Source organism: Panthera uncia, chromosome C2 (assembly GCF_023721935.1).
Source record: "Panthera uncia isolate 11264 chromosome C2, Puncia_PCG_1.0, whole genome shotgun sequence".
NCBI lineage: Eukaryota > Metazoa > Chordata > Mammalia > Carnivora > Felidae > Panthera > Panthera uncia.
In genome coordinates, this window is record NC_064810.1 from 106,653,323 (window position 1) to 106,678,798 (window position 25,476).

General features: G+C 39.8%; 1 protein-coding gene and 1 pseudogene across 1 annotated transcript in view; one reads left to right on the forward strand and one right to left on the reverse strand.

Annotated features, from left to right (window-relative positions):
• The window catches only part of PLCH1 (phospholipase C eta 1), a 219,506-nt gene that overhangs the window by 50,287 nt on the left and 143,743 nt on the right, over positions 1 to 25,476 (forward strand). The gene's annotated exons all lie outside the window — the stretch shown is intronic.
• Positions 7,086 to 15,454, reverse strand: LOC125920633 (40S ribosomal protein S11-like; annotated as a pseudogene).

Sequence of the window (25,476 nt, forward strand, 5' to 3'; positions counted from 1 at the left end):
ATTTTTTATGAATAATTTGAAAATAAGTTCCATACCTCATGGTCTGCCCCTAAATACCTCAGTATATATGTCCTAAGAATGGGGATATTACCTTTTATAATCATGACACGATTATCAACTTAAGTTAATTTAAAATTGGTAAGGCCCTTTAAATGTTTTTTTAGGTCCTTTATTTTTGAAAGTTTTTTGTTTTTGTTTTTGTTTTGTTTTTAAATCTGATCTCTATAGGGAAACAGACCTGGGGAAGGACACTAACAAACATAGAGAAAATGCTATTGGCATCATAAAAACTACTAAATGGGGCACCTGAGTGGCTCAGTTCGTTGAGTGACACAGACTTCGGCTCAGGTCATGATGTCGCAGTTTGTGAGTTCAAGCTCCACATACAGCTTGCTGCTGTCAGTGCAGAGCCCACTTTGGATCTTCTGTCCGTCACTCTCTCTCTGCCCCTCCCCTGCTTGTGCACTCACAAAAATAAATAAAACATTTAACAAAAAATCTTAAAAAACAACAACAACAACTAAGTTCTCAGGGTTGGGCTGGCCCGAGGTGTGTGTGACGGGTACTTGCTTTAATGCTTTACCATTGCCATCTTGAAATTCTTTATTTTTTTTAAAATTAAGTTTATTGGGGCGCCTGGGTGGCTCAGTCAGTTAAGCGTCCGACTTCAACTCAGGTCACGATCTTGTGGTCCGTGAGTTCAAGACCCGCGTTGGGCTCTGGGCTGATGGCTCGGAGCCTGGAACCTGTTTCAGATTCTGTGTCTCCCTCTCTCTCTGCCCCTCCCCCGTTCATGCTCTCTCTCTGTCTCAAAAATAAATAAATGTTAAAAAAAAATTAAGTTTATTTATTTTGAGAGAGAGAGAGAGAGAGAGACAGAGAGCACGAGCAGGGGAGGGGCAGAGAGAGGGAGAGAGAAGATCCCAAGCAGGATCTACACTGCTGGCACAGAGCCTGACACGGGACTTGAACTCACGAACTGTGAAGATCATGACCTGAGCTGAAACCAAGAGTCGGTGGCTTAACCAACTGAGCCACCCAGGTGCCCTGTTAAAATTCTTTATTTTTGAACAAAGGCCCATGTTTTCAGTTTGTACTGGACCCAGAGATTATGTAGCTGGTCCTGCTTAGAGGACTTTTATACTGGGCTAGGAACTTCTGAATCTGATACCGTAGGTACTGTTGTAGGTACAGAAACTGAGGCTTAGGGGAATTTAAAATAATTTGGCTCAGGTTGCTGAGCTAGCTGGTGGGAACAAAATTTGAACTTGTGTCGTTTTGATTCCATATCTGATAGCTGTCACATAGTTTTCAACTACTCCGTGCCCCTAACTCTCGCCCCACTGTGCTTAATTTCTTTCGGTTTGGAACTCCCTTTCTCCTTTTCTCCTAAGGATCTCTACCTTCTTTTGGTACCATAGGCTGTTTCTCTCTCTCATCCTAAATCTCTGGGCTAATGTGTTTACTAGAAGGCCATTTGGGAAACTTTAATAAGTTGATAATAATTTTTGTGTCAAGGGAACAGCCCATGAGTAGTTTCCATCTTCATCTTCTCTCAGATTTATAGAGAAAAGACTTCCTGTGGTCGTTCCCTCATTCAGCCTTAACATATACTCCTATTGCAGTAACTGGTTTTCTTCATGCTCCCCAGTTTTGGATTCCTCCCATCATCCTTTGGGGTCTGAGGTCCTGCTTTATTCCCAGAGTCTTCCTGGGAGTTGGACAGCTTTCTGGAATCTGAGCTTCTGTGTTCAGGTGGGTCTCCCTGCTCTCAGACCTCCTTGGTGCCCACAACTGGCCTGACGCACTCTAGGCCCCGGGAGTGCATCTGTAGACAGGAAATTTACTGTTCCTTTTTTCGGAGTTTGTGTTGTAGTCCTCCCTGTGGCTATGTCCCACCTACATAGGATGGCTATTAGGCAGAAAAAAGATCAATAAGCCAGGATTGTTGTTGGGGGAAATAATAGAAGAGGAAAGAAAGGCTGAAGAAATGACATGCCTTGACCCAGGGAAGAGAGACTGACTGGAAAGAAATACGTGGGAAATGCACTGTTGAAGGTGTGGAGGATGACCATATTCTGTCTCATCAAGAAAGCAACAAAGGGGTCGACTTTTCAATTCTGTAGAGTAATTTAGGTTAGGAATTTAGACTGTTGTGATAATGTTTGCATTGTGACATATTGAAAATTGTTACCAGAGAAGTCAGTACAATCCTTTTCCTTGGTTTTCTTCCAGAAAGAGGGCCGGGGTCTCTCTGCCTCGGTCTTTTAAGGTCATCCTTGCCCTGAAGGTCATCTTTTGTTGTTAAAATATCCTTCCCAGACACTATGGGATTAGAGTTTCAGAGGAGTGCATCTTCTTCCTGTCCTTTAGGGTGCTTATGGCCATTCAGTTCTCCCTGAAACCTGCTTCCTGTTCTCAAGAGTGTCTCTGGTCAGCTGCACAGAGGCAAAAACAGCTCTGAAGCAGGCTGGGGCTGGGGTCAGCTGGCTGTGCAGAATGAACCTTGCAGTTTGGTCCCTACTTAACCAGGCCTTGGCTTTGGGTGGCCTGTGACACTTTCCAGAGATGTGGCTGCTGTCTGTTTGGCCTGAGCTGTTGGGACTACTGACTGCATTCAGGGGTATGAGTTGCTCTCCACTCTGTACTCAGAAGAGCTTTGCTTAGAGGGAGGTCATTTAATAATCTAGAATCTCCTTCTCCCCTTTCCCTCACTCCTTTCTCCTACGGTTATCTTTGTGTTTGCACTCCTCATGGGACCAAGCTGTATAGGTAGTGTTCTGGGGTTCAGTATTAACGGATAAGGGGGTTTGCATTATGATGACCACGTGTGCCTCCCATTTGAATGCACATATTATAATCCCTCTTTGACTGTAAGCCAAGCCATGCCTGGGCAGATAATATCATTTACTTTTTATTAAACTCAGAGATGTCAGATTAAGGCATGTAAAACGTCCTCTACTAAAATATCAGATAGGCACAAGCATGGTTATTATATAAGCAAATGGTCCTGCTTTGGCTGGAGTGCTGGAGAGTACAAGTACCTCGGGTTAATTCTGGACTCTTACACTCCATCTGTCCAGTCTCTCCTCCCAAGGGGGGAGGTAAAGGGGCTTCTCTGTTCAGTGATACACATGTCTCCTGAGTGCTGTGGGGGAGTTTGAATGTGTCACTACTTAAGTTTTGAGAATTTAATTAAAGCTTCAGCCCCAAGAGAAGATACTTGTTTTAATATATGTCACTGTCAACAACTATTAGAGATTCCCATGTGCCTACCTATCTCTGGTTAATTCCCCTCTCTTGATGTTATAATTAACACTGATCAGAACTGATGGTAGATATCTAAACAATTGATGCTGACTTTATAAAGTCTAGGTACCTTTATTTATATCTAGATATGAATTCATGAAACTCAAGTGTCAGTTTTCACATTTTCCATGTCTCTACCAAAAGCATTTCAAGCGCCTTAAGTGTTCACTGGCTGCAAGCTCCTGGGTTTCTTACAGGGCCTGTGTACAAAAACTTGCTCGTGAGGTCTCAGTTATTTGTGGATAGCTCAAACTGAAATCAAGCTCTGAGCCTATCAAGGATTTTATTTTGAATTATATTGGCATCTTCATGAAACTGATAGTGATGTGTCTGTACATTTTTATGCTAACCTATAAAATTTAAAGTGACATGACCAATAGTCATCTTTCAAAAAAATGAGAATGTTAATTTTAACTCCAAGAGTCTTGAGAGAGAGATCAATAAATCATCAAGGAAACATCATTTCAAAGAGGCAGTGGGGCCAAAGGGTGGCTCATCTCTGTCCTGTGGAACATAGCAATATTAAATATGGGTAATACTTAGTTTGTTTTGGGATTCATACGTTTAAAAATGTGTAGCAATTACTGCCCACTGATGCACATCAGGTATTTAATGAAGGAGAAATCCAAACTGGTTTATTTGACAAGCATGTGTGATCTATAGGACATGTTCCATATCATCAGAATACGTAGTTCTCTGTCTCCAGTGATGAATAAACAGCCATGGTAAGCCTGCTGCCTAAATAGAATCCTTGTTTCTGCCATTCTCAGCATAGTTTAACAGTCATTGGATAGAAACCTGTGTTCCTCCAGATCTTGCTCGGCTCTCAGATGACATTTTTGTAGTGCACTGGGTTTACAGTTCTGGTTATACTCTATTGTCTAGCAGTTATTTCTTGCTGGCAGTAATGTTAAGGGTGTATACACGATATGGGGGAAGAACCCTGTGTTTGGATTAGAAAGTCCAGTTTCAGGTATTCCCTCCCACCCTGCTGTTACTTTTGTGATCTTGGGCAAGTCATGAAGAGTCTCTGAGGCTCAGCTTCCACATCTGTAAGGCAAGATGATCCTGGTGCCTCTCCCACTTCATATAGTTGTTGTCAGGTTCACTGAGGCATCTGTTCCTTAAAGGGCTTTGTAAGGGATAGAATGGAAAGCACCACACAGGAGTGGCAAGGTTATCATGATTCCCGCCACTGAGCGTTTAAGGACATTACATACCCCTTTGTGGAGCACCTTAACTTTTTCTTTGAAGATGAACTCATGGTAACATTCTGTTTTGTTCCATGGCACTTGATGCAAAAGCTCTAGCAGTTTTCTGGGATAGTCCTGACAGGAGTTTCTGAGCTTCATATAATAGTGATCTCCTTAAATGCGTTGGTGATGAATAGGTCATGGGTGTGTGCTGTGCTGGTTTGAGTGGATATAGGAGCCCTACTCTTTTTAATCCATGTAACTTTCCTTAGTTGAGTCCATTGTAAATATAAACCAAGAGCAGATTTCCAGTGCTATCCCATAGATTAATAGACCCTCAGGGGCAAAGGTCTCTACCCTTCAGTTAGCTGCTCTTCTTTGATGTCTGTGATTTGCATAGACCGACTAATTGGATGGCGCTGCCCCTACTTGAGAGCCAGGTATTTCCTAAGAGAGCTAGTGAGTACAGATGGTCTGGAGTGGTCAGGGGATTTTGTTGAAGGACTGGTGCCCAGTGTCCCCAGAATGACCTGAGCCAGCTTGGGGTGAAGAAGGGAGGCTCAGGCAGAATAATGCCACAGTGGAGCATCCCCCTGACTTACCGAAGCAAATGTGCTCGCTCATCCTGGTAGCATGGATCTCCCTGGAGCATCCATTTGGGGGTATCCTGAAATCTAGCTCTTTGAATTTGTATGTATGTGTAGGATTCTTGTTGGGGTTTCATCTGTTTGTGTAGTTATATGGGTGATTTTGCTACATTATATTGAGGATTTGGGGCTCCCTGTGTAGTTGAGCGCACAGTGAGATTTCATAAAAGGAATTAAGCTCTAATAGTTCTATGTGCTGCTGTACAAGGCTTTCAGATGAAAAAATAGATCGCAGGATCTCTGTACTGTCTTATGTGGTGAAGAGCATTGGTCCTGAATACAGGCTGTGGAGATTCAGATCTCAGGTCTATGACTCATTTGCTGGGCCAGCTCAAGGAAGTGACTTGACTTCTCTCTGCCTCAGTTTCCACATCTGAAACTAGAGAAAGGATTATACTTAATTCACTTATACAGGCATTGTAAGGATGAAATAAGGCATATGCAATGCTAGGAGCAGTGTCTGAAATATAGTCAGTGCTCCATAAATGTCAGTAATTCTCAAAGACATTTCTTCATTGTTTCAATACACCAGTGGGAAGGGATTATTTCTTCCCTAGTTGAGTATTACTAAACTGGCTGTACTCTAAAAAATGTCATTTTGTTTCCTGAACAAAAGAAGTAAATGCTAGTTCTAAAATATTAAAATATAGTTAAACTTCAGAAGAAAATAAAAATACCTAGAGATATCATTGTTAATCTTTTTCATATATTTTTCTAGTCCTCCATTCTGTGTTTATATACATGTTTTACATAATGAAAATCGTATATTTAGTTTGTATCTTTTTTCTTTTTTAAAAATTTTATTTATCTTAGAGAGAGTGTGTGAGTGTGAGCAGGGGAGGGGCAGAGAGAGAAAGAGAGAGAGAGAGAGAGAGAGAGAGAGAGAGAGAGAGAGAATTCTAAGCATGCTCTGCACTGACAGTGTGGAGCCTGACATAGGGCTGGAACTCCCGAACCATGAGACCATGACCTGAGCCATAATCAAGAATTGGATGCTTAGCCGACTGAGCCACCCAGGTGCCCCTCCTTTTTTCATATAGTATGTCAGACATTCTTCAGGTAATGCAATGTCTGGAACACTGTTAATGGCTAGATAGAATTCTAAAATATGAATGTATATTTTAGTAATCGTTCTCTTGTTGATAGGCATTTAGATTGACAGTTATTTTTATAACTAATACTAATGAAATATCCTTGTACATAGATTTTTATATTTCTCATAGCTTTATAACTTTCTAGCAGTAATGATTATTGACTAAAATAAATATAAACATTTCTATGACTCTTGTTGCATATTGCCTCCTGACTTTGCAATAAGTTTGTTAAAATTTATACTCTTAAAAAAATTTTTTTTAACATTTACTCATTTTTTGAGAGACAGAGAGCACAAGCAGGGGAGGGGCAGAGAGAGGGGGAGACACAGAATCCGAAGCAGGCTCGAGTCTCTGAGCTGTCAGCACAGAGCCCGACATGGGGCTCAAACCCATGAAACGCGAGATCATGACCTGAGCCAAAGTCAGACGCCCAACCGATTGAGCCACCCAGGCTCCCCAAAATTTATGCTCTTAACTTACAGTTTATCAGCAGTGTGTGAAAGTTCCTGTGAAATCAACCCTTCACTAAGTTACCTTGGTGCTTTGAGAGTAAAGGACAGGTTCTGTGCAAGGATGTGGCTCGGTACCACCCAGAGGCTCTTTCACTGTGAAGTTACCACTGAGTTCCACTTGCTTTTGTACTACTTTGAATGCACATAAAACTTAAAAAACATAAAAAATTGCATGGCTAATTTGAAATGATGGTTTTCCAGATGATTTTACTTACTAAGCATCTCTGTGTTCCTAAGCCAGAGGCCCTAACAGCTTCTGACAATGAGGAACATTCTCTAATTGGGAGAGTGAAGAATTCTGAACTTAGGCCTGAAATCTTTAGATGGTTTTCATCTGGCCTGAAACATGGAGCCGGTGGACAGGGCCTGACCTAGAGTTAGCTTGGGTTCGAATTCTGGTTCTAGCACAGCTGTATGATCTTGGGCATCTTGTCCAACTTGAATCTGTCTCCTTACCTAAATTTAAAATAAGAATACTAATAGATCTCCTTGCAGAATTTTCATGAAGATTAGAGAAGGTAATGTTTATGGTGTTTGGTAAATGGTAGCTTTTATAATAATGGCCTCACGAAGTGATGTGGCTCCCATGTTTGGTGTCAGTAGGCTTTCTAATTGGACTTGGGAGTCTTGAGGCAGCGATATATGCCATGCTTTTGCCCTGAGTTGGTCTCAATTTGGAATTATGTGGCTGGTGAGATTGAGGTGTGTGTGGAGACAGTATAGTGTACAACCTCTTTAGCATGTGACTTAATTAAATAAAGTTATATCCACCCAGTGATTGGAGTGGCCATTCACTTAACTTCTGGATATTGCATACTTATTTGTCCAAGTACGGGGAGTTGGCTCTTGGCCTATACTAGCTCATTTACCCTTCAGAAATACCCTATGAGGTGGGTGCTACAGGCTCCACATGAGGATATTTTAGTCTCAGAGAGGCCCCCTCAGTTGGGTTGTCAGATTTAACAAATAAAAATACAGGAAATTTTGCATGGGACATACTTATACTAAAAAATTTTTTGTTGTTTATTCAAAATTTGAATTTAACTAGGTGTTCTGTTTTACCTGGCCACCCCACCCGTAACTCCGCAAGGTCATGAAAGCTGGGACTCAGATTTTCCTCCATCTGACTCTGAAGCCCATGCTGTAGCCTGTTACTCTGTGATGTTTCTGTAAGAAATCTGAAGTAGAACTCAGGTGTGAAAGGTGAGGAAAATGTCGTCAGATGGGGCTTAAAGTCGTTCACTCATTGTAAATTGAGAAGCTGAACTCGGAGACACTTTTCTTTTTCACTTGATTGGTGGAAGAGAATTTCCTATTAGGTCTAATGACTAGAAATTGGAGACATCTAATGAGGTACCTATTTTGTATGCCAACTGCTGTGCTGGAACTAATCTGGAAAAGGCCCAGTCTTTTCAAATGAGAATTTCAGGTAAGAAGTTAAGAATTCTAAAGCTGTATGGTTCTTGCAGTGATCCGGTCAAAGGAAACATCACCACCCCTTAAAGCCTGTTGACGTCGACTTTATACATGACCTTCTGCTGGGAGAACTCTGGGGAGTAACTAGGGGGCGATGTGTTAGTCAGCCAGTGTCTCTGCCAACCCTAGAATAGGTGTTTCAAAGGAGTCTTTCAAACGGGCTGCATAGAGAATTATTTGCTGCTGCTGAAGAATTGGATATTTAATAAGGTGTAGATATTTCTGAACTCTAAAAAATCCTTGAGTTTTCCTTGGTGGTCAAATGCATACTCATGGGCCATGCCTGTTTTCTAAAAGCTCCCCCGCCTGCTCTGTGGAGCTGCTGAGTGCTCACCATCCCATTCAGGATAAACCTGAGGCACTGCCCATCGCTGTGGTGGTGGGCTTCATGTTTGAGCCTTTCTAGGGAGGAGCCTGGGGAGCTTTGAGGGCTAGAGGGCCAGAAGCATGAAGAACCTATTGGGAGAAAACTCCCTATGGATGAGGAGGGGGAGGAGCAGTTTGCCCCCTTCCTCTCTCCTGACCCTACCTTGTGTTAGCATCACAAGATTGTGGTGGGGAATCTTTGGAAGGGAAAGGGAAGGGAGATTTTTCCCAGCCTCCCTTGGGAGCACTTTGGCCTCCATCTCTTTCCCGGACGCAGTGAGAGATTGACCGAAAGATGCCTTTTGCTTTTCAGGTGGCTTTGGTTCTGATAAGTCACAGGAATTAGAAATCCATCACTTTGCACAAATTTTGTGTTATGGGAACACTATTGTCTTTTTGTATAAGATTATCTGGTAGTATTAAACGTTTGAATTTAACAGGAGTGGGAATTTCTGAGATACCTCAAATTTGGGGGTACCACTCTACTTTCAAAGTACTGGTTCATTAAGACTAAACAGTGAACCCCACTGCATTTCTGTGTTGATGTAAAGGATTTCAAGACTAATAACCATAGTATGATAATAATAATCATCATAATATAAAATAATTGATTCTAAGCACTTTATGTGTATTAAATTCCTGCAATAACATTTGAAATGGGAACTATTATTATGCCTATTGTGCAAATAAAGAAATCGAGGAGCAGACCATTTAAATAACTTGCCCATGGTCACACAGATGGTTGGTGGCAGAGTCAGGATTTGAACCCAGGCAGATGGGCTCCTAGACTCTTAACTGCTATTTTGGGTAGGTGTATATGTCTCTCTCTCTCTCTTTCTGTGTATATCAGATGCAGTCTTGCAAGAAGGATCTCCTAATTATATGTACTTGCACATACATCTTTGACATTCAGATTTCTCAGAGTGTTTAAGAGTAAACAGTGGGGTTTGCAAATTGGGTGAGGGGCAATTCAGTTGGGAAACAGGTGAATAGGAATGGAGTAGAGCTTGATGCCTCTGAGGAGAGGGATGGGTTAGTGATCTGGGCTACGTGGTCCTAATGGGAGTGGAGTAGAGGGGTTGATGCTGGCATGTACAGAATGGGTGGTAATGGGAGTCTCAGGGGCACAGCTGAAGCTGGAGAGAAGAAAATGCCAAGAGGCCCTGATAGTAGAGAATTCTGGAGTAAGGGAGTTAATGCTCGGGATGGAGAGACCTAGTTAGAGCTTTTAAATGCAAGACTACAGTAAATTGCTTTGTGAAAGACCTGCCTGCCTGTTTTGTTTGTCTGTCTACCTATCTCTGTGAAGAAGATGATTAAAACATACAAATAATTCTTATGTATATTTTAGGGAAAATTGTACTTTAATAATATGCTTGTTCATTCACTAAAAACTGGCTTTCTCAGACCCATTCTTGCTACTTCCCTTACCCACAGGCATGTGATTTTTACCTGAGAAGTAGCCTTTACTGCCAAGTATTTTGAAACTGTCACCTCGTTCAATCTAAGTTGGAAACATTCCAGTCTTTTCTATAATCATTGCTACGTTTGTGTGTGGAATAAGGACAAAAATCAAGGAAAAGCTTCAATGCTGTCAATAATATGTGCTCACCCTGACTGGCACAAAAGTAGTGTACAGTGTAGAGGACCACAGATAGCTTATTTTTTAATGGCTTGGTTTTGCCTCCAATGGAGTGATGTTTGCTTCCGAGAGTGTGCGTGTCTGTGTGTGTGCTTCTGTGTGTTTCTCTGTGTGTGTGCATGTTCATTTTCTGCATTCAGCCTGCGTCACTACCATGGTAATCAGTGTTTCTCAATGGCCTCTGTAGGTGAGGAGGGTTTCTTTGATGGTTAAAGACCTACACTTCCCAGACATTAAATGTGCATAATGCCTGGAGGGTTTTAAGCCCTGCACTAAGCATGCATGTCTCATACCCAAAGTAGCCACAGCGCCTGCATTCCCACAATAGCGGCAGCCCTGAGCAGATGCTTCCAGTGTTCTTAGCTGGCTGTGCTTTTCAGTTTGGGACAAAGTTCTATAATCATATCTCATGGATTTATTTTCTCCACACTGTAAAGCCTGGATTGTGAAGATCTCCTCATGCCATAAAGGGCAGAATGAGCCAAGTTCCTGGGGCTGCTGAGGATTTCTTTGCCTTTTGTTTTTCTTTTCCTTTTTGGAGATGTGTATCAGAAAAAGGCTTTGCCTTTAGAGAGAAATTTTACTGCTCTTGCCAATAATGTATAACAATATTAAATTTAATGGCAGACCTTGAAGTGTATAAAAACTTGAGTCCAGAAAAAGGTAAGAGTCATACTACTAATTTTAAGGTAAGTGTAATAGTCCTAGTAAAAGATGGTAAATATTTCTTATTTTATATTATGTTTAATTAAGTTTAAATATTTATTTGAACTCTTGACAACATATTTGAGGTATTCTATTTCGATATGAGATGAAAAGGTAAAGTATTTTTGATCAGGCAAAGTGTTTTTTTCTTGCCAATGTGTACTTTTTGTAACAGTAGAATTTGCATGCTGATGAACTGGGGGTACATTGTAATAAAGTGGTCAGTGACAAAATCATTTGTATTCTTAGGTTACAAGTCAAGGATATAGATGTGCTTGAAAATTTTATTTGCCTGACACTTAGGAATAGTGAGTTTTAATTTTAACATTCCAAGTCTTATTCAGTTTGAAAATGACTAAAGCTGTATTTTAACTTTTTACAATAATCTGGACAGAATCATTCCCAATTTGTATCAATTAAAGATGGTCATGGATAGTGAAAATAATTAGCTTTATAAAATGACATGGTATAAGTACTCAGCATAGATAAAATGGAGGCAGAATCCATGTATCATGTTCTTAGAGTCTGTCAGCTCCTGTAGCATGAGAGAAACATTTGAAAGTGTGAGTTAGGAGATCAGAAATTTAAAATAGATGGACACTGTTCTTGAATTATAAGAAATATTCCTGCCTGTTCAGACAGAATAAATGACATGTCAAGAAATGTCTTCTAAACTTGTCTTCAAACTGAAATTCGTCTGTCATTTCAGATTATTCATGTGTGTCTACTCAAATGTGACTTTATCATGCCAGTGCGCTGAGAGCCTGTCTTGAGATTGTTGCTAGTTCATGGTATCAACTTCAGTGTGTCATGTTCACAGTAACCAGCGTTGATGCTTCCTTTTTATTCAAAATATAGATCATGGATGAGATTTCTGAGCATGACCGAGTTTTCTAAGCCTTGGAAGGATCTTTTATATAGAAATAGGTTAGGGTTTGGGGATTTGGTTAACTCAACATGCAGTTTGTCAGAAGGATTTTCCATTTAGAGTTTTGTCTTAATATGTTTGGCAACTCTTTCGTATGCTGAATATAGGAGTAAGTTGAAATGCACAGCATACTGTCAAGTTTCTCTTGCTTTGCACATCAGGGAAGTAATGATGAAAATGACTTCCATTACTTTGACCATATAAGTGATCTTTAAGACCGAATTAAAGTTAAAATGAAACAGTATGGACATTTGCAATGAGTTTTTCTAGTCATATATATAAGGTAGATGAATTTAAGGTGTCTTGTTTCAGGGTAGATATTTTCACATACAGATGGTCTTACCAGAGATTTTTTTCATGAGCATATATTTCATATGTTACTTAACACATTTTCAATTATTCAGGTTAATGATTCATTTTGCTGAGTGAAAAAATTTTTCTCTACTGACTGCCTATCTTGGTATTAATCTTACTGAATAGCAAGACTATTTTTAAAGAAATCTTTCTTCTGAATTCCAGAACAGTTTTAAATGATATATCGTAGATTAAAGAGATCAATTCATTTTCATAGTGTGTTAAAATTAGTAGATTCTAATTTTCACCAAACCTGAGTTGTATTTATTATTAAACGATGTTAGTGGAAGTTGTTTCAAATGATGGGGATATAAGGTTGAAAAATGTTCTTTGAGAGCCAGAAAGACCAGAGAGAAGAAACCTGAGTTTTGATGCCATATCTGTAGTGTTAAAACTGTGTTAAGTGTCAAACTCATGCTTGCTCCTATATTGTGTGTATTTATGCATATACTTAGGGAAATACTATTAGCCTCAAAATTTAGTATAACATAATAAGTCTCTGAGTTGGAAGTTATCTCAGTGATTCTTACTACATTCAATATACTGTAAGATACTTGAATTGCAACATAAAAACAGAAGTCAGAAGAAGCTTTAGGCATATAAGGCAAGCGTTTTTATAATCTTGTATGTCTATGAACCCCAACTTCCTTTTTAGCAACTAGAGATAATACTACTTCTTACTTCATAAGGTTATTATAAGAATTACTGGTATAATGCCTCTGAAAGCATTTGGAAGATGGAAGGACCACAGAAATATAAAATGACATAAATATAGAAATAAGGGTAATGCACATTTTATCTACTTTAATTGAAGAGAAATTTTATTTGTTCTGGAGTGCAAATAAAAAACACTTTGACCTAGAACCTTGGTAGCATCTGCCACTAATTTTCCCTTTGGCTTAGTATAACCTACATGACAGCAGGGTGCACACTGTGTATTGAATACCTTATGCTGATGTCAATGTAGGAATGAGTCCTAGATTTCTAGAGCAGGAAGAAACCATAGCAATCTTACTCTTTTAAGAAGGAAAAAACAAAAACAAAACAACCAGGCTGTACATTTTCCTCTGTGACATGAAGTAGATCTGTGGCTGGAATTGAGCCCTCTTATTCCCAGGTGATGATGGCTGGACCTACTCTTTTTAATCATACAGATTTTTGCTTTTAGAAGATGCTAAGCATTTTAGATACTTGTGATTTCTCTCTTTATGTCATTTGAATTCTTTGTACAAGGGAGGGGAAAACTACTTTGTACAAGGGAGGGGAGTTTCTATTGGAATCCATAACTGCTACTAGTTAATTGGTACAATCAAAGATATATTGAATGCTTTATGTACAAAATGCTGGTAGGGGATATGAAAGTAAATAAAAGTATTAACCTTTTTTTCAGTAATTCATAGTATATTGCAAAGACATGCTTATATCAATGTAATTATGGTAGCACTGTAATAGAGGAATATATTCCAGTGGTAGCTTGAGCATAGAGAAGTAAGCGAAGGATTTCTGGAGGTTGAAACATTTGACTAAGCTTTGAAGAATAAGAAGGATTATATCTGGTAGATAAGCAAGGATTGAAGATGAAGAAGTAGGCCAGGGCCAGGTGTTATACTAAAGACCTCATAATCCAAGCTAAGAAATTTGAACATTATCCTCCTTCTCTCACCCCCCACTCCAAAGGAGAAGGTTTTAAGCGGGGGAGAGACAACAGTTTAGAGACTGAGGGGAGGGATGAAGCTAGAGCAAGGGAGACCAGAAGGCTCTTGCAGTAAATAGGTGAGAACACAATGGTCCCAAGTTTCTTAGCTTAGATCTTTCATGAGAAAACACGGGACTCTGAAGTCTACATTGCTGTCCTTTGCCCCTGATCAAAGCTGCTCTAGAATTCACCCTGCTTCTTCCTTCCACATTTTATCCGATCACTGTCTTGCAATTGGAATATATTAGCTACAAGTAGGTAATATTACCTGATGTGAAATTTAACATTTCCGCTCCAAGTTTCTGACCTTTTGTCTATTAGTATTGTGCCTGATTATGTACCTGTATTTCTTTTACAGAGAACAGAAAATATTTTTCCCAGGAAGCTCAGAGAACCCCAACTCAACCTTTTGTTTTAGGTTACAAGACATTGATTTGAATGTTGTCACGAAGCTTGCATAATCAGCTCAAATATAACATTAGAGTAGGGAGGTCAGTGATCATTTCTTGGTATTTAACTTTGTTAAAAATTATGATTTCCCTATTTCACAAAAAGGGTAAAGCTTATGATACTGTGTACTTTATTCTATTCCATAGATCAATTAGTCTAGTTCTGAACTATCTAGTAGGGCAAGTTCTTTATCATTGTTCTCATTCAAATTTTTTTCTCTTTTCATGTGTTTTTTTGTTCTAGATGATTTTAGAAATAGCCTGGAATGTCCCCAAAGTAATTCTGTTAGGATTTTTTTTTAATTGGAATTGCATTGCATTTATGGAATAACTGAGGAGAATCACCAACTTTAAGACACGGAGTTTTGCCTTTGAGGAACAAAGTAGGACTCACCAAATTTTAAGTCTTTTTTCACGTCGATGAGGATTAAGAGTTTTCTTCATGTAGCTTGTTTACATGTCTTGTTAGGTTTATTCTTGTGGTTTCAGTTGGTATTAGGAATAGATTTTTTTCAGTTACCTTTCTTTCTTTCTTTCTTTCTCTCTTTCTTTTTCTGGGAAAATAACTTTATTTGGGGGTGTGGGGTGTGGGCAGATGTATAGTCCCAGAATTTCTAGAATTGCTTCTTGGTGCCAGTGGCCTTCATGACTTTGAGCATGTTGAAGTGCACACTCTTGCTCAAGGACTAGCACTCGCCCACTGTGACAGTGTCACCATTCTGAACATCCCTGAATCGGGGACAGGTACACAGACATGTTCTTGTGTTTCTCAAAGCAGCTGTACTGTCAGATGTAGTGGAGGTAGTCTCAGGGGATGACGGTGGCCCTCTGCATCTTCATCTTGGTTACCACGTCAGACAGAATCTGCCCTCAGATGGCATTACCAGTAAAGGGGCATTTCTTGTCAATGTAGGTACCTTCAGTGGCCTCCTTGGGAGTCTTGAAGCCCAGACCCATGTTTTTATAGCACCACGGGAACTTCTACTTGCCAGTTTCTCCAAGCAGGATTTTCCTCTTATTTTGAAAGGTGGTTGACTGTTTTTGGTAGGCACGCTCCATCTGAATGTCCACCATCTTCCGAGAAAAGAGTTACATTTTCTTATGTTTAAGAACAGTTGAAAATCTTTCAAAAATTTTTTTAATGTTTATTCATTTTTGAGAGACAGAGAGAGACAGAGCATGAGCGGGGAAGGGGCAGAGAGAGGGAGACACAGAATCTGAAGCAGGCTCCAGGCTCTGAGCCGTCAGCACAGAGCCCAGTGCGGGGCTTGAACTCCTGAACTGCGAGATCATGACCTGAGCTGAAGTCAGACGCTCAACTGACAACCACCCAGGTGCCCCAAGAGCAGTTGAAAATCTTAAACACAGTAGTATGAAAGAACTAGTACAAGAAGTATGATTTTATCTCTTAGCCCTCTTCACTTCTTTCCTAAATAACTTTTAACTCTTACTATCCTTTTTGTAGGGTTTTAGTGTTCCTTTCATATCTCTATATGATGTACTTACTCTACTACCTATTGATTTTTCAATTTTTGATATTCTCTATTGATTTTCTTCTATGGTAGATGAGGTATTAGCCCTCTAGTAGCATCCCCACATCTCTTTCAGTTACTTTATTGGTTGGCTATCTTTGTAACTTTAACAATTCACTTAACTTTTTTTCCTACTCTGCCAAATAGAAATACTCTACCTATGACCATAGTACTCCCTTTACCCATCCTTTCTCTCACTTGTCTCTCTAACTTCTCATCATTACTCCTTCCATGTTTCAATCATAGGTTGATTTTAAAAGTTTAATATCAATAAGCAAAGTTTACATACTATGACTGCATAAAATTATGTTATTATGACTATATAAATGTTCACCAGAGCAAGTAATCACCTAATTTAATTTTTAATTGCTTAATTTTAATTAAGGGTACGGGTTCAGAACATGGTATCTGAAGAAAAGGTTGGATTCTGGAGATTTCTATACCAGATGATGGCATCAAATTCACTAGAAAAAACTGAGTACCTAAAAGTAATTTTGACAACTAGCAATCTTCATCAGAACTCAGTGAGATGACCATAGTTGTTATCTCAACTTTGGGGATGATGAATCTCAGGTAAAGAAAGAAAAATAACTTGCCCTAGATCATACTATAGTTTTGTAATTAGTAGAGCTGACATTTGATCCTGTGAGCAGACTTTGGAGCCTGGACTTGCAGTCAGTCATGTTCTCTTTCTTAGCCATACTGTTACTTACTTGGAGTTGGTAATATAAATAGGCAAGAAACAATTGATTGTCTTCTCTGTTTAAAAGAAAAACAAAAAGCATTACCATTTCTATAAAGACATCTTAATTTAACTTCTGCTTTCTGCATATGCTGTTCCCTTGAGTAAATAGACTTGCAAGTGAGTACTTATTAAGAGACAAAAGACTTGTGAGGCAGATAAACAGGGTTTGGTGTAGGAAAGCAGTGGGGTAAGAATGCTTAGGGTGGAGCCAGATCATGCAAAGGTTTTTAATTTATTTTTAAGTTTTTTTTTTACCTCATGTTTACTTATTTGTTTATTGAGAGAGAGTCCTTGCGAGGGAGGAGCACAGAGAGAGAGGGAGAGAGAGAATCCCAAGTAGGCTCCATCCTGTCTGCACAGAGCCCAACACGAGGTTTGATCTCATCAACTGTGTGATCATGACCTGAGCTGAAATCGAGTGAGACTAGCCACCCAGGTTCCCCTAAGCAAGGCTTTTAATATCCCCTTGAGGAGTTTGGGTTGGATCTAATGAAGAAGGAAAGAAGATGATAAGCTTTGGATTTGACAGGTGATATAAAAGTGGTATTTTAGGGAAAAAGACTGGTATTTTAAGGAAAAAAAGTGGTATTTTGGGGAAAAAAATCCTGTGAAGGATTGATAAAGGGTCCTGCAATCTACTTGAGAAATTGGTTCAGGCGTATTAAGACCATGAACCCTAGTCATTGAGGTTTTGACAAACAATCCATTACTATCTCTAATTACTTGTCAACAACACAGAAGCTATCATGAGTGAGCTAGAGTTTCTTCAGCCATCTCTTTGAAGAAAGGTAAATGATTGTTTCTATTGATCTGTTTAAAGAGTAAGTCATGGTTGTAGATGTGTGTAATATAAGGTTTTCATCTAATTCAGCGACTTGTTGCTTCTTGCTTTTTAAAACCAATGTCAGTACTGTCTGGTTTTCCAGGTAACATGTGAAAAGAAAACTTGACATATACAGCCAGGGGTCTGAGGCCCCCCCTTCCCCCAAATGCAGATAGGAAATCAGAAGAGAAGGGACAAAATAAGACCCCTTTAAAGGACAGTTGTGTTACTCTCTTTTATAGTTTCTCTTTGCACGTTTTTTCTCTCATGTCTAAATTCATTCGTCATTATTTGCCTGTTTCTTATTCTTTATTTTGTATGTCCAAAATTATACCTGCTGACAGTTTTTAAGAAACCAAGCAATATTGATTTATATTGAGTTCTAAGTAAAATTTCCCCTTGCCTTTCTCACTCCTCAGGTGTAACCACAGTTGATTCTTTTTCACATCTGGACTTACATTCTTCCAGGAGTGTGCATACTTGTGTGGACACACATACAGAGGAGCCACACCATAGTTCAGGTCTCATAGGGAATTACATTTTTATGTGCTCAACAAGGACAATGAAAAACATAAATTGCGTGGGCCATTTCATAACCTACCTTCCTATTGCTACTTGTTGATCCCCCATATGAACACAAGATAGGACTTCAGCCTGGACTTAGTCACTGAATGCCTCTTATACTGTGAGCAGTCTATTGGTGTTGAGGTTTTTTGTTTAAAAGATATTTTTAAATGTTTATTTATTTTTTTTTTTTGAGAAAGAGAGAGAGACAGAGCATGAGCAAGGGAGGGGCAAAGAGGAAGGGAGACACAGAATCTGAAGCAGGCTCCAGGCTCTGAGCTGTCAGCACAGAGCCTGATGAGGAGCTCAAAACTACAAACCACGAGATCATGACCTGAGCTGAAGTCGGACACTTAACCGACTGAGTCACACAGGTGCTCCCTGGGCACTCAGTCTTACACTGGTTGTGATCAGTCTTCCACAAAGTCCTCCTTTTAGTTTCTAACCTTCCTTGCCTTAGTTTTCTTATTTCCTTTCTCTTTTCACAGAAGTAAAATTTAGAATATATTTATTTATAAAGCCACATGTGAGTCCATGAAGATAAGGATCCATGGTTGGTATTACTTTGGCTCTGATGTATATTAGCTGTTAAGATGCTGGAGCAGTTGTCTGCCATTTATGTTGGGCTAGGGGATCTTTCTAGGATGGCTTCCACGATTTTTCTTGTTCAAATTCAGAAGAGTATCATTAAGAACAAACCCAAAGTTGGGGAGCCTACTTCAGATTCTGTGTCTCCCTCTCTCTCTGCCCCTCCCCCGCTTGCACTCTCTTTCTCAAATATAAGTAAACATAAACAAAAATAAGAACAAATCCAAAGCAACACAAATCACAAATATTGGCAGGTCTGGCAAAAGCCCTGAAGATCATAGAGAATGACAAACTGATGATTTCTAAAGTTGTCAATGATCAGTGGAAATAATGCCGTGGGACCTGGCTAACATTCTGTTTCTATTCAGTGGGTGGATATCACCCTTACTTGAAGACAGAGTTCAGTTTTGGTCACTGCATTTATTTTTTTTTCAACTTTTTTTTTTTTTTTTTTTTTTTTATTTTTGGGACAGAGAGAGACAGAGCATGAACGGGGGAGGGGCAGAGAGAGGGGGAGACACAGAATCGGAAACAGGCTCCAGGCTCCGAGCCATCAGCCCAGAGCCTGACGCGGGGCTCGAACCCACGGACCGTGAGATCGTGACCTGGCTGAAGTCAGACACTTAACCGACTGTGCCACCCAGGCGCCCCTTTGGTCACTGCATTTAAAGAGGGTGGTGGAGAAAGTGGCATATGATAATGAGTAGCAACAGAATGGAAAATGGGTCCTTTCCATAGGAACAGGTCAAGTTTAAGGGGCTGGATATAACATTTCTTGGTTGAACCACCCAGTTTTATAATTCTGTTGCTCCTAGTTATTGCTTTACTTTTTCTATTTTTTAATTTCTTCTTTTGACTAATATGTGTTTTTATTCCATTCCATTGCTTTATTGTGCTACTTTATTTTGTTTTGTTTTAGAGAAAGAGTGTGCATACATGAGTGGGGAAGGGGCAGAAGGGGAGAGAATCTCAAGCAGGTTCCACGCTCAGCATGGAGCCTGACGCAGGGCTCAGTCCCTCGACCTTGAGATCATGACCTGAGCTGAAATTGAGAGTATGGCACTTAACCAACTGAGCCACCCAGGCGCCCCTGTTCTTTTTTTTTTTTTTTTAATTTTTTTAACATTTATTTATTTTTGAGACAGAGAGAGACAGAGCATGAATGGGGGAGGGGCAGAGAGAGAGGGAGACACAGAATGGGAAGCAGGCTCCAGGTTCTGAGCCATCAGCTCAGAGCCCGACGCGGGGCTTGAACTCACGGACCTCGAGATCGTGACCTGAGCTGAAGTCGGACGCTCAACCGACTGAGCCACCCAGGCACCCCAGGCGCCCCTGTTCTACTTCTTTATCCTATACTCATTTATTATTGTTTTTTGGATGCAATTTTAAGTTGACACTTCTTTGTTCAATTTCTTTAATTTCTCATTTACTCAGCACTTAATTTATTTTCTTGTATTTTATTCATATTGCTATAATCTTCCCCCATTCTCATACACAACCTGTTCTGTTTTTTACTTTATCATTTCTTTGTTTCCTTGTATCCCCAGTGACAAAAGAGGGACGCTGGTATCAGGGTGAGCTTCAGAAGTTCTAATCCAGGGTTTATTCACTGCTTTGGTACAGTGGGGGGCACAATATGGAATCTGGAGTAAAATAGCAGGAGACAACTAAAAGTTCTAATGACAGGGGCTCCTGGGTGGCTCAGTCGGTTAAGCGTCCGACTTCGGCTCAGGCTCAGGTCATGGTCTCGCCGTTCAGAGTTCAAGCCCCGCGATGGGCTCTGTGCTGACAGCTCGGAGCCTGGAGCCTGCTTCGGATTCTGTGTCTCCCTCTCTCTCTGCCCCTAACTCACTTGCATTCTGTCTCTGTCTCTCTCAAAAATAAATAAACATTAAAAAAAAAGTTCTAATGATAGCTTAATATTTTAGGTAATCACCTGGGTCAACTTTTCTGGCACTCATTTTCCTCATTTAAAAAATACTGATTCTTTGCCTTTCAAAGAACTGCAAAGATTAACGAGATGATGAGTGTGACAAGTCTTGCCCAGTGGTTGGTACATAAGCCTTAATTAAATGTTGTATCTTTCCCTTAATCACACATACCTGCTCATTTTAGTATCTGTGACACACACACACACACACACACACACACACACACACACACCCCTTTCTCTCTGGATTGATAACCTATATCAGTTTTCTTTTTGTCTTTTCCTCTGATTCCTGTATACTTACTCTTTTTGCCTAGTTACTACATACTCAAAACCAAAGTCAAATGTATGACAAAGATGCAAAATAAAAACATCAGGAAACAATAAATTAAATAAATCCTTAGTTGATTTTAATTAGCAAGACAGATTATTTAGAGTACGTAAATGTGGAAACACATTACCCACTCAATTCTGATAATCACAGCTTACCCACAATACTTCATATCTCCTAAGAAGAACTAATATTTAATCATTTGTTTTAACTTCTTTCATGCTGTTTTTCAAATCAAAAAGTCGCTCGGCTTCTAATCACTTAGACAATTGCATAAATTAAGCAAACTGTCCCTTTACCAAAGATAACTTCCAAGTGTTATGTGTTTAGGATTTCCCACAGGCTGGAGGGTTTTTTTTAATGTTTATTTATTTTTGAGAGAGACAGAGACAGAATGCGAGTCGGTTGGGGCAGAGAGAGGGAGACACAGAATCTGAAACAGGCTCCAGGCTCTGAGCTGTCAGCACAGAGCCCAACGCGGGGCTCGAACCCATGAGCTGCGAGATCATGACCTGAGCCATGACGCTCAACTGACTGAGCCACCTAGACACCCCTGGAGAGGATGTTTTAAAAAATACAAGAAGAGGGCTTGTTTATCTGTGTTTCAAAAATTAAAAAAATGAGATACGGTTTGTTTTTACCTTACCTGACAGGCAAAGGATTAAAAAACAAACAAAAAACCCCAGATATGTAGTATCAGCAGAGGAATGTGAAAATGGGCACTTTTCTATACTGCCAGTAGGAATTTGAATTAGTGTTTCTGGATGGCAGTTTGACAGTAAACAGACCCTTTGGCTTGGTGGTTTTACTTTCAGAAGCTACTCCTTTAAAAGTACTTGCACATTTGGACAATGATCGGGTGATAGGAATGTTTATTGAAGTTATTTTTTTTTTTTGTAATAGCAAGAAAAGGTGAACAACCTAAATGTACACTAGTAGATAGGTTTTATTTTTAATTTATTTTTATTTTTTTATTTTTTAGGAGAGAGAGTACATGAGCAGGGGAGAGGGGCAGGGGGGAAGGGAGGGAGAGAGAGAGACATTCCCAAACAGACTCATACTGTCAGTGCAGAGCCCTGTGCAGGGCTTGATCCCACAACACTGGCACCATGACCTGAGCTGAAACTGAGAGTTGGACACCCAAACAACTGAGCTACCCAGGTGCCCCAGTAGATAGTTTTTTCCTTAATGCCTAAGTGTATGTGCATAAAAAAGGTAAAGTAAGCTCAAAAGTTTATGCCTTGGACTAGTAGTACCAGTTATCTTTGACTATAGTATTCTGTATGATTTTCTTCATACTTCTTTGTGCATTTATAATTAACTTATATTACATTAATAAAAGATAAAAATCAAATCTGGTTAAAAATCTGGCTACATAGAAAAAAACCAAACCACTCTTTTGCTGGCTCCCAGCTGTGCTCTGGTTAGGCCAGTGCTATTCTGAGACCCTAGAGGTGGTCTCACTGCTTCCAGCCTCTTCCTCTGGTTCAGTGTCTAATTGCTGTCTTTTGTTCTTTTCCTTCAGTGTCGTCCTTTCCCACCGTTTATCTTTTCTGCCTCTCCTTCCACAGCCTTGCTAGTTTACTATCAAACCATTTAGAACAATTTGTTCTTTCTTGAAGGCATCCTTTGTTTTTCTTGATATTTCCCTTGTCAGAAATATGATCTCTTCTGCCTCATTAGCACGGTAAACTCATCTTCTATGCCTCAGTTGTATTAGTTAAGGCAGTACTAGCTATTGTAACATTATTAAATCTGTGTATTTCTGGGGCTTAACACACATTTCTTGCTGCTTTCACAGGTGTTCCTGGATGAGTGGCTCTCTTCCAGGTGGTGATTCAGGGGCTCAGGCTCCTTCTATTTTGTGGTTCTGCTGTTGTCAACATATGACTCACAAGGTTACCTGAGGTGTGTCTCCTCTCCAGGCAACCGAAACAGGAAAACAAAATAGACAGTCCTGTGCAGATTTTTATGAGAAAGTTTTTAATGGGCAGTGCCTAAATTCTATTGGCTAGAGCCTAAGCACATGGCCAGACCTAACCACAAAGGATCCTGGGAAGTGTAGTCTGGTGTGTGCCCTGGAGGAAGAGGAAATGAATTTTGGTGAACATAGTAATTGCTGCCTATTAGGCAGAAGCTTAAATCCTAGTTCCAGCCCTGGCTGTGTGTTGGTATGAAGATTAAATTTTGAGGCATCAGACATGAAATAGCTTCATGAACTCTGAAATATTATACAGATACAAGAAAGACAACTTCATGAATACAGATCTCACTGTTTTGCCTTTTTAAAAAAGTGTACCTGACATGTAGATTAGACCAGTAATTGGCAAACTATACCCTGTGGGCCAGACCTGGCCAAATGCCTACTTTTGTAAATAAAGCTTTATTGGAACACAGCCATGCTCAATAGTTTATGTATATTATAAGGCTGCTTTTGCACTACATGCAAAGTTGGTTGAATGCCACAGAGACTGTATGGCCTGCAGAACCTAAAATGTTTACCATCTGGCTCTTTACAAAGTTTGCCAACCTTTGGACTAGACTGTGAGTGTCTGAGGTCTTATTCATTTGTGTTTAGTAGTGTCTGAGATGTAGCAGATGCTCAGGGAATCTTTACTGAGGGGTTGAAATCTCTTTTTAGAGCTCTGTAGTTCAAAAATTATGCAGCTGGAAGGCAGTTTCAGGAGGAGAGATGCCTCTCCACTAAAGTGGATGAACACTGTAGGTTCCTTTGCACTCTTTGAATAGCTAAATGGCCACGATAATCAGGCACCCTGAGTTCAGTCCCAACTGAATCCCCTCTACTGTGCTGCCTTTGCCAGGTTCTTTTCTAAACATAAGTAAATGCCCCTTCTCATCATTATAATTGGAACAGTCACCAAACAGTCATCATTATAGCACATCACTATTCAACTCATTATGGTTGGCAAATATTAAACAAATGATTATTGCAGGGAGTAAAGGGCAGAGTAATGGACAGTTGACTAAGAAATGCTTTCATATTGTAAGTGCACTGTCTTCATTAATGTTTGTTTCTGCTTATTACATAGACTGGCTTTTGCTAGCTTGAAGATATAACAGCCTGAACAATGGCAGTGCAAATTTGATGGTAACTCTTTTTCTCTAATGATCGGCAAAATAAGAGTTTCTCTCAGCCAATCAATACAAATTCAACATTTAACATGTAGAGGTATAAAGCTAGATGATTGAGGGGAAGTTTATTGAGCTAACATTTATTGATGCTTGGTAGCTATTATGCATCATGCACTGTACCTGGTTCCAAAGATGGTCAGGTAAATAAGCCCATTGTCCCTGCTTGAGGCATGTGTAGCTTAGTGACAGAAGATACAAAAAGGATGGGCACATATCTCCTTACCTTTGAGAGACAGGGAGAATTTTGCTGGGAGTTACTTTTATAGATAGTTAATATCTGGAGTAGCAGTCTCTTTAACTGTAATAATCAGGAGGTTGAATACTTTGGCTGGTTTATGGAAAGTAAGGAAGAAGGGCAGAACAAGAGAGAGAATAAGGGAACAAAAGGTTTGAGCAGTTGGTTAATGATAGAACTGGGTCAAGATTTACTTTTCCATGCGTAGTCTTAGTTACCCAAATCTGACCAAAGGCACTTGCCTAAATTGATTAAATCACATGTTATGAAAGAGGTGTTTTTGCAGCTATGTTTAGTACACACAAACTTGTAGCTTTCTCTTTTGTCTTTTTGTTTGGAGCAGTTGGATTTTAAAAGGATGCCAAAACACAAGGTATATACTTAGAAAATCTTTGTAGAATTTAGCTGTTCAGGTATATTGCTCTAAGAAATTTGTAGAACAGGGACAACGTCCTACACGGAGTCCATGCTCAATAATTGTTTATTGATAAAATATTTCGAGTTTTGCAGTTGGAATGAAAGATTTACTATCCCTTTTAGTTACAAAAAAAGGGAGAAAGAAATATATAACATAGATGATCAATGAGCGGCGCCTGGGTGGCTCGGTTGGTTAAGTGTCCGATTTCAGCCCAGGTCATGATCTCGCGGTTTGTGAGTTTAAGCTCCACATTGGGCTGACAGCAGAGCCTGCTTCGGATCCTCTGTCCCCTCTCTCTGCCCCCCGCCATTTTTTGAAAAATAAACAAACATATAAAAAATTTAAAAAAGCAATGAATAGTTCAGAGTTCTCACTGGGGTGGAGATATTTGGTTGCAATGCATTCTTTTTTCTTTCTGGCCTCCTACTTTGCCTAGTCTCAGGATTATCATAAAAGGTTTTAGATTATGGCAGTAGTTCCTCTAATTCTGGTGAATGTCTATATCTTAAGCTTATCTAAACAGTACTTTTAAGGTCTTTATTGAACTACACAGGTGATAGGCCCCCCAGCTGGCATATGGAGGATGACAGCTCCAATTTGGGTCAGCTGGTAGGCTTTCTCTATAAATTCTGCTGATTCACTGAGGGGACCATCCTCCCCTGTTCTTCAACATGCCATTGTTCATGTGGCATTATGTTTGAAAACTGCAGGCAGATAGGGATTTGGGCTATATGGAATGTTCTGCAGAGCACATCAGACCTGTGTTATTTGGTAAATTTCATATGA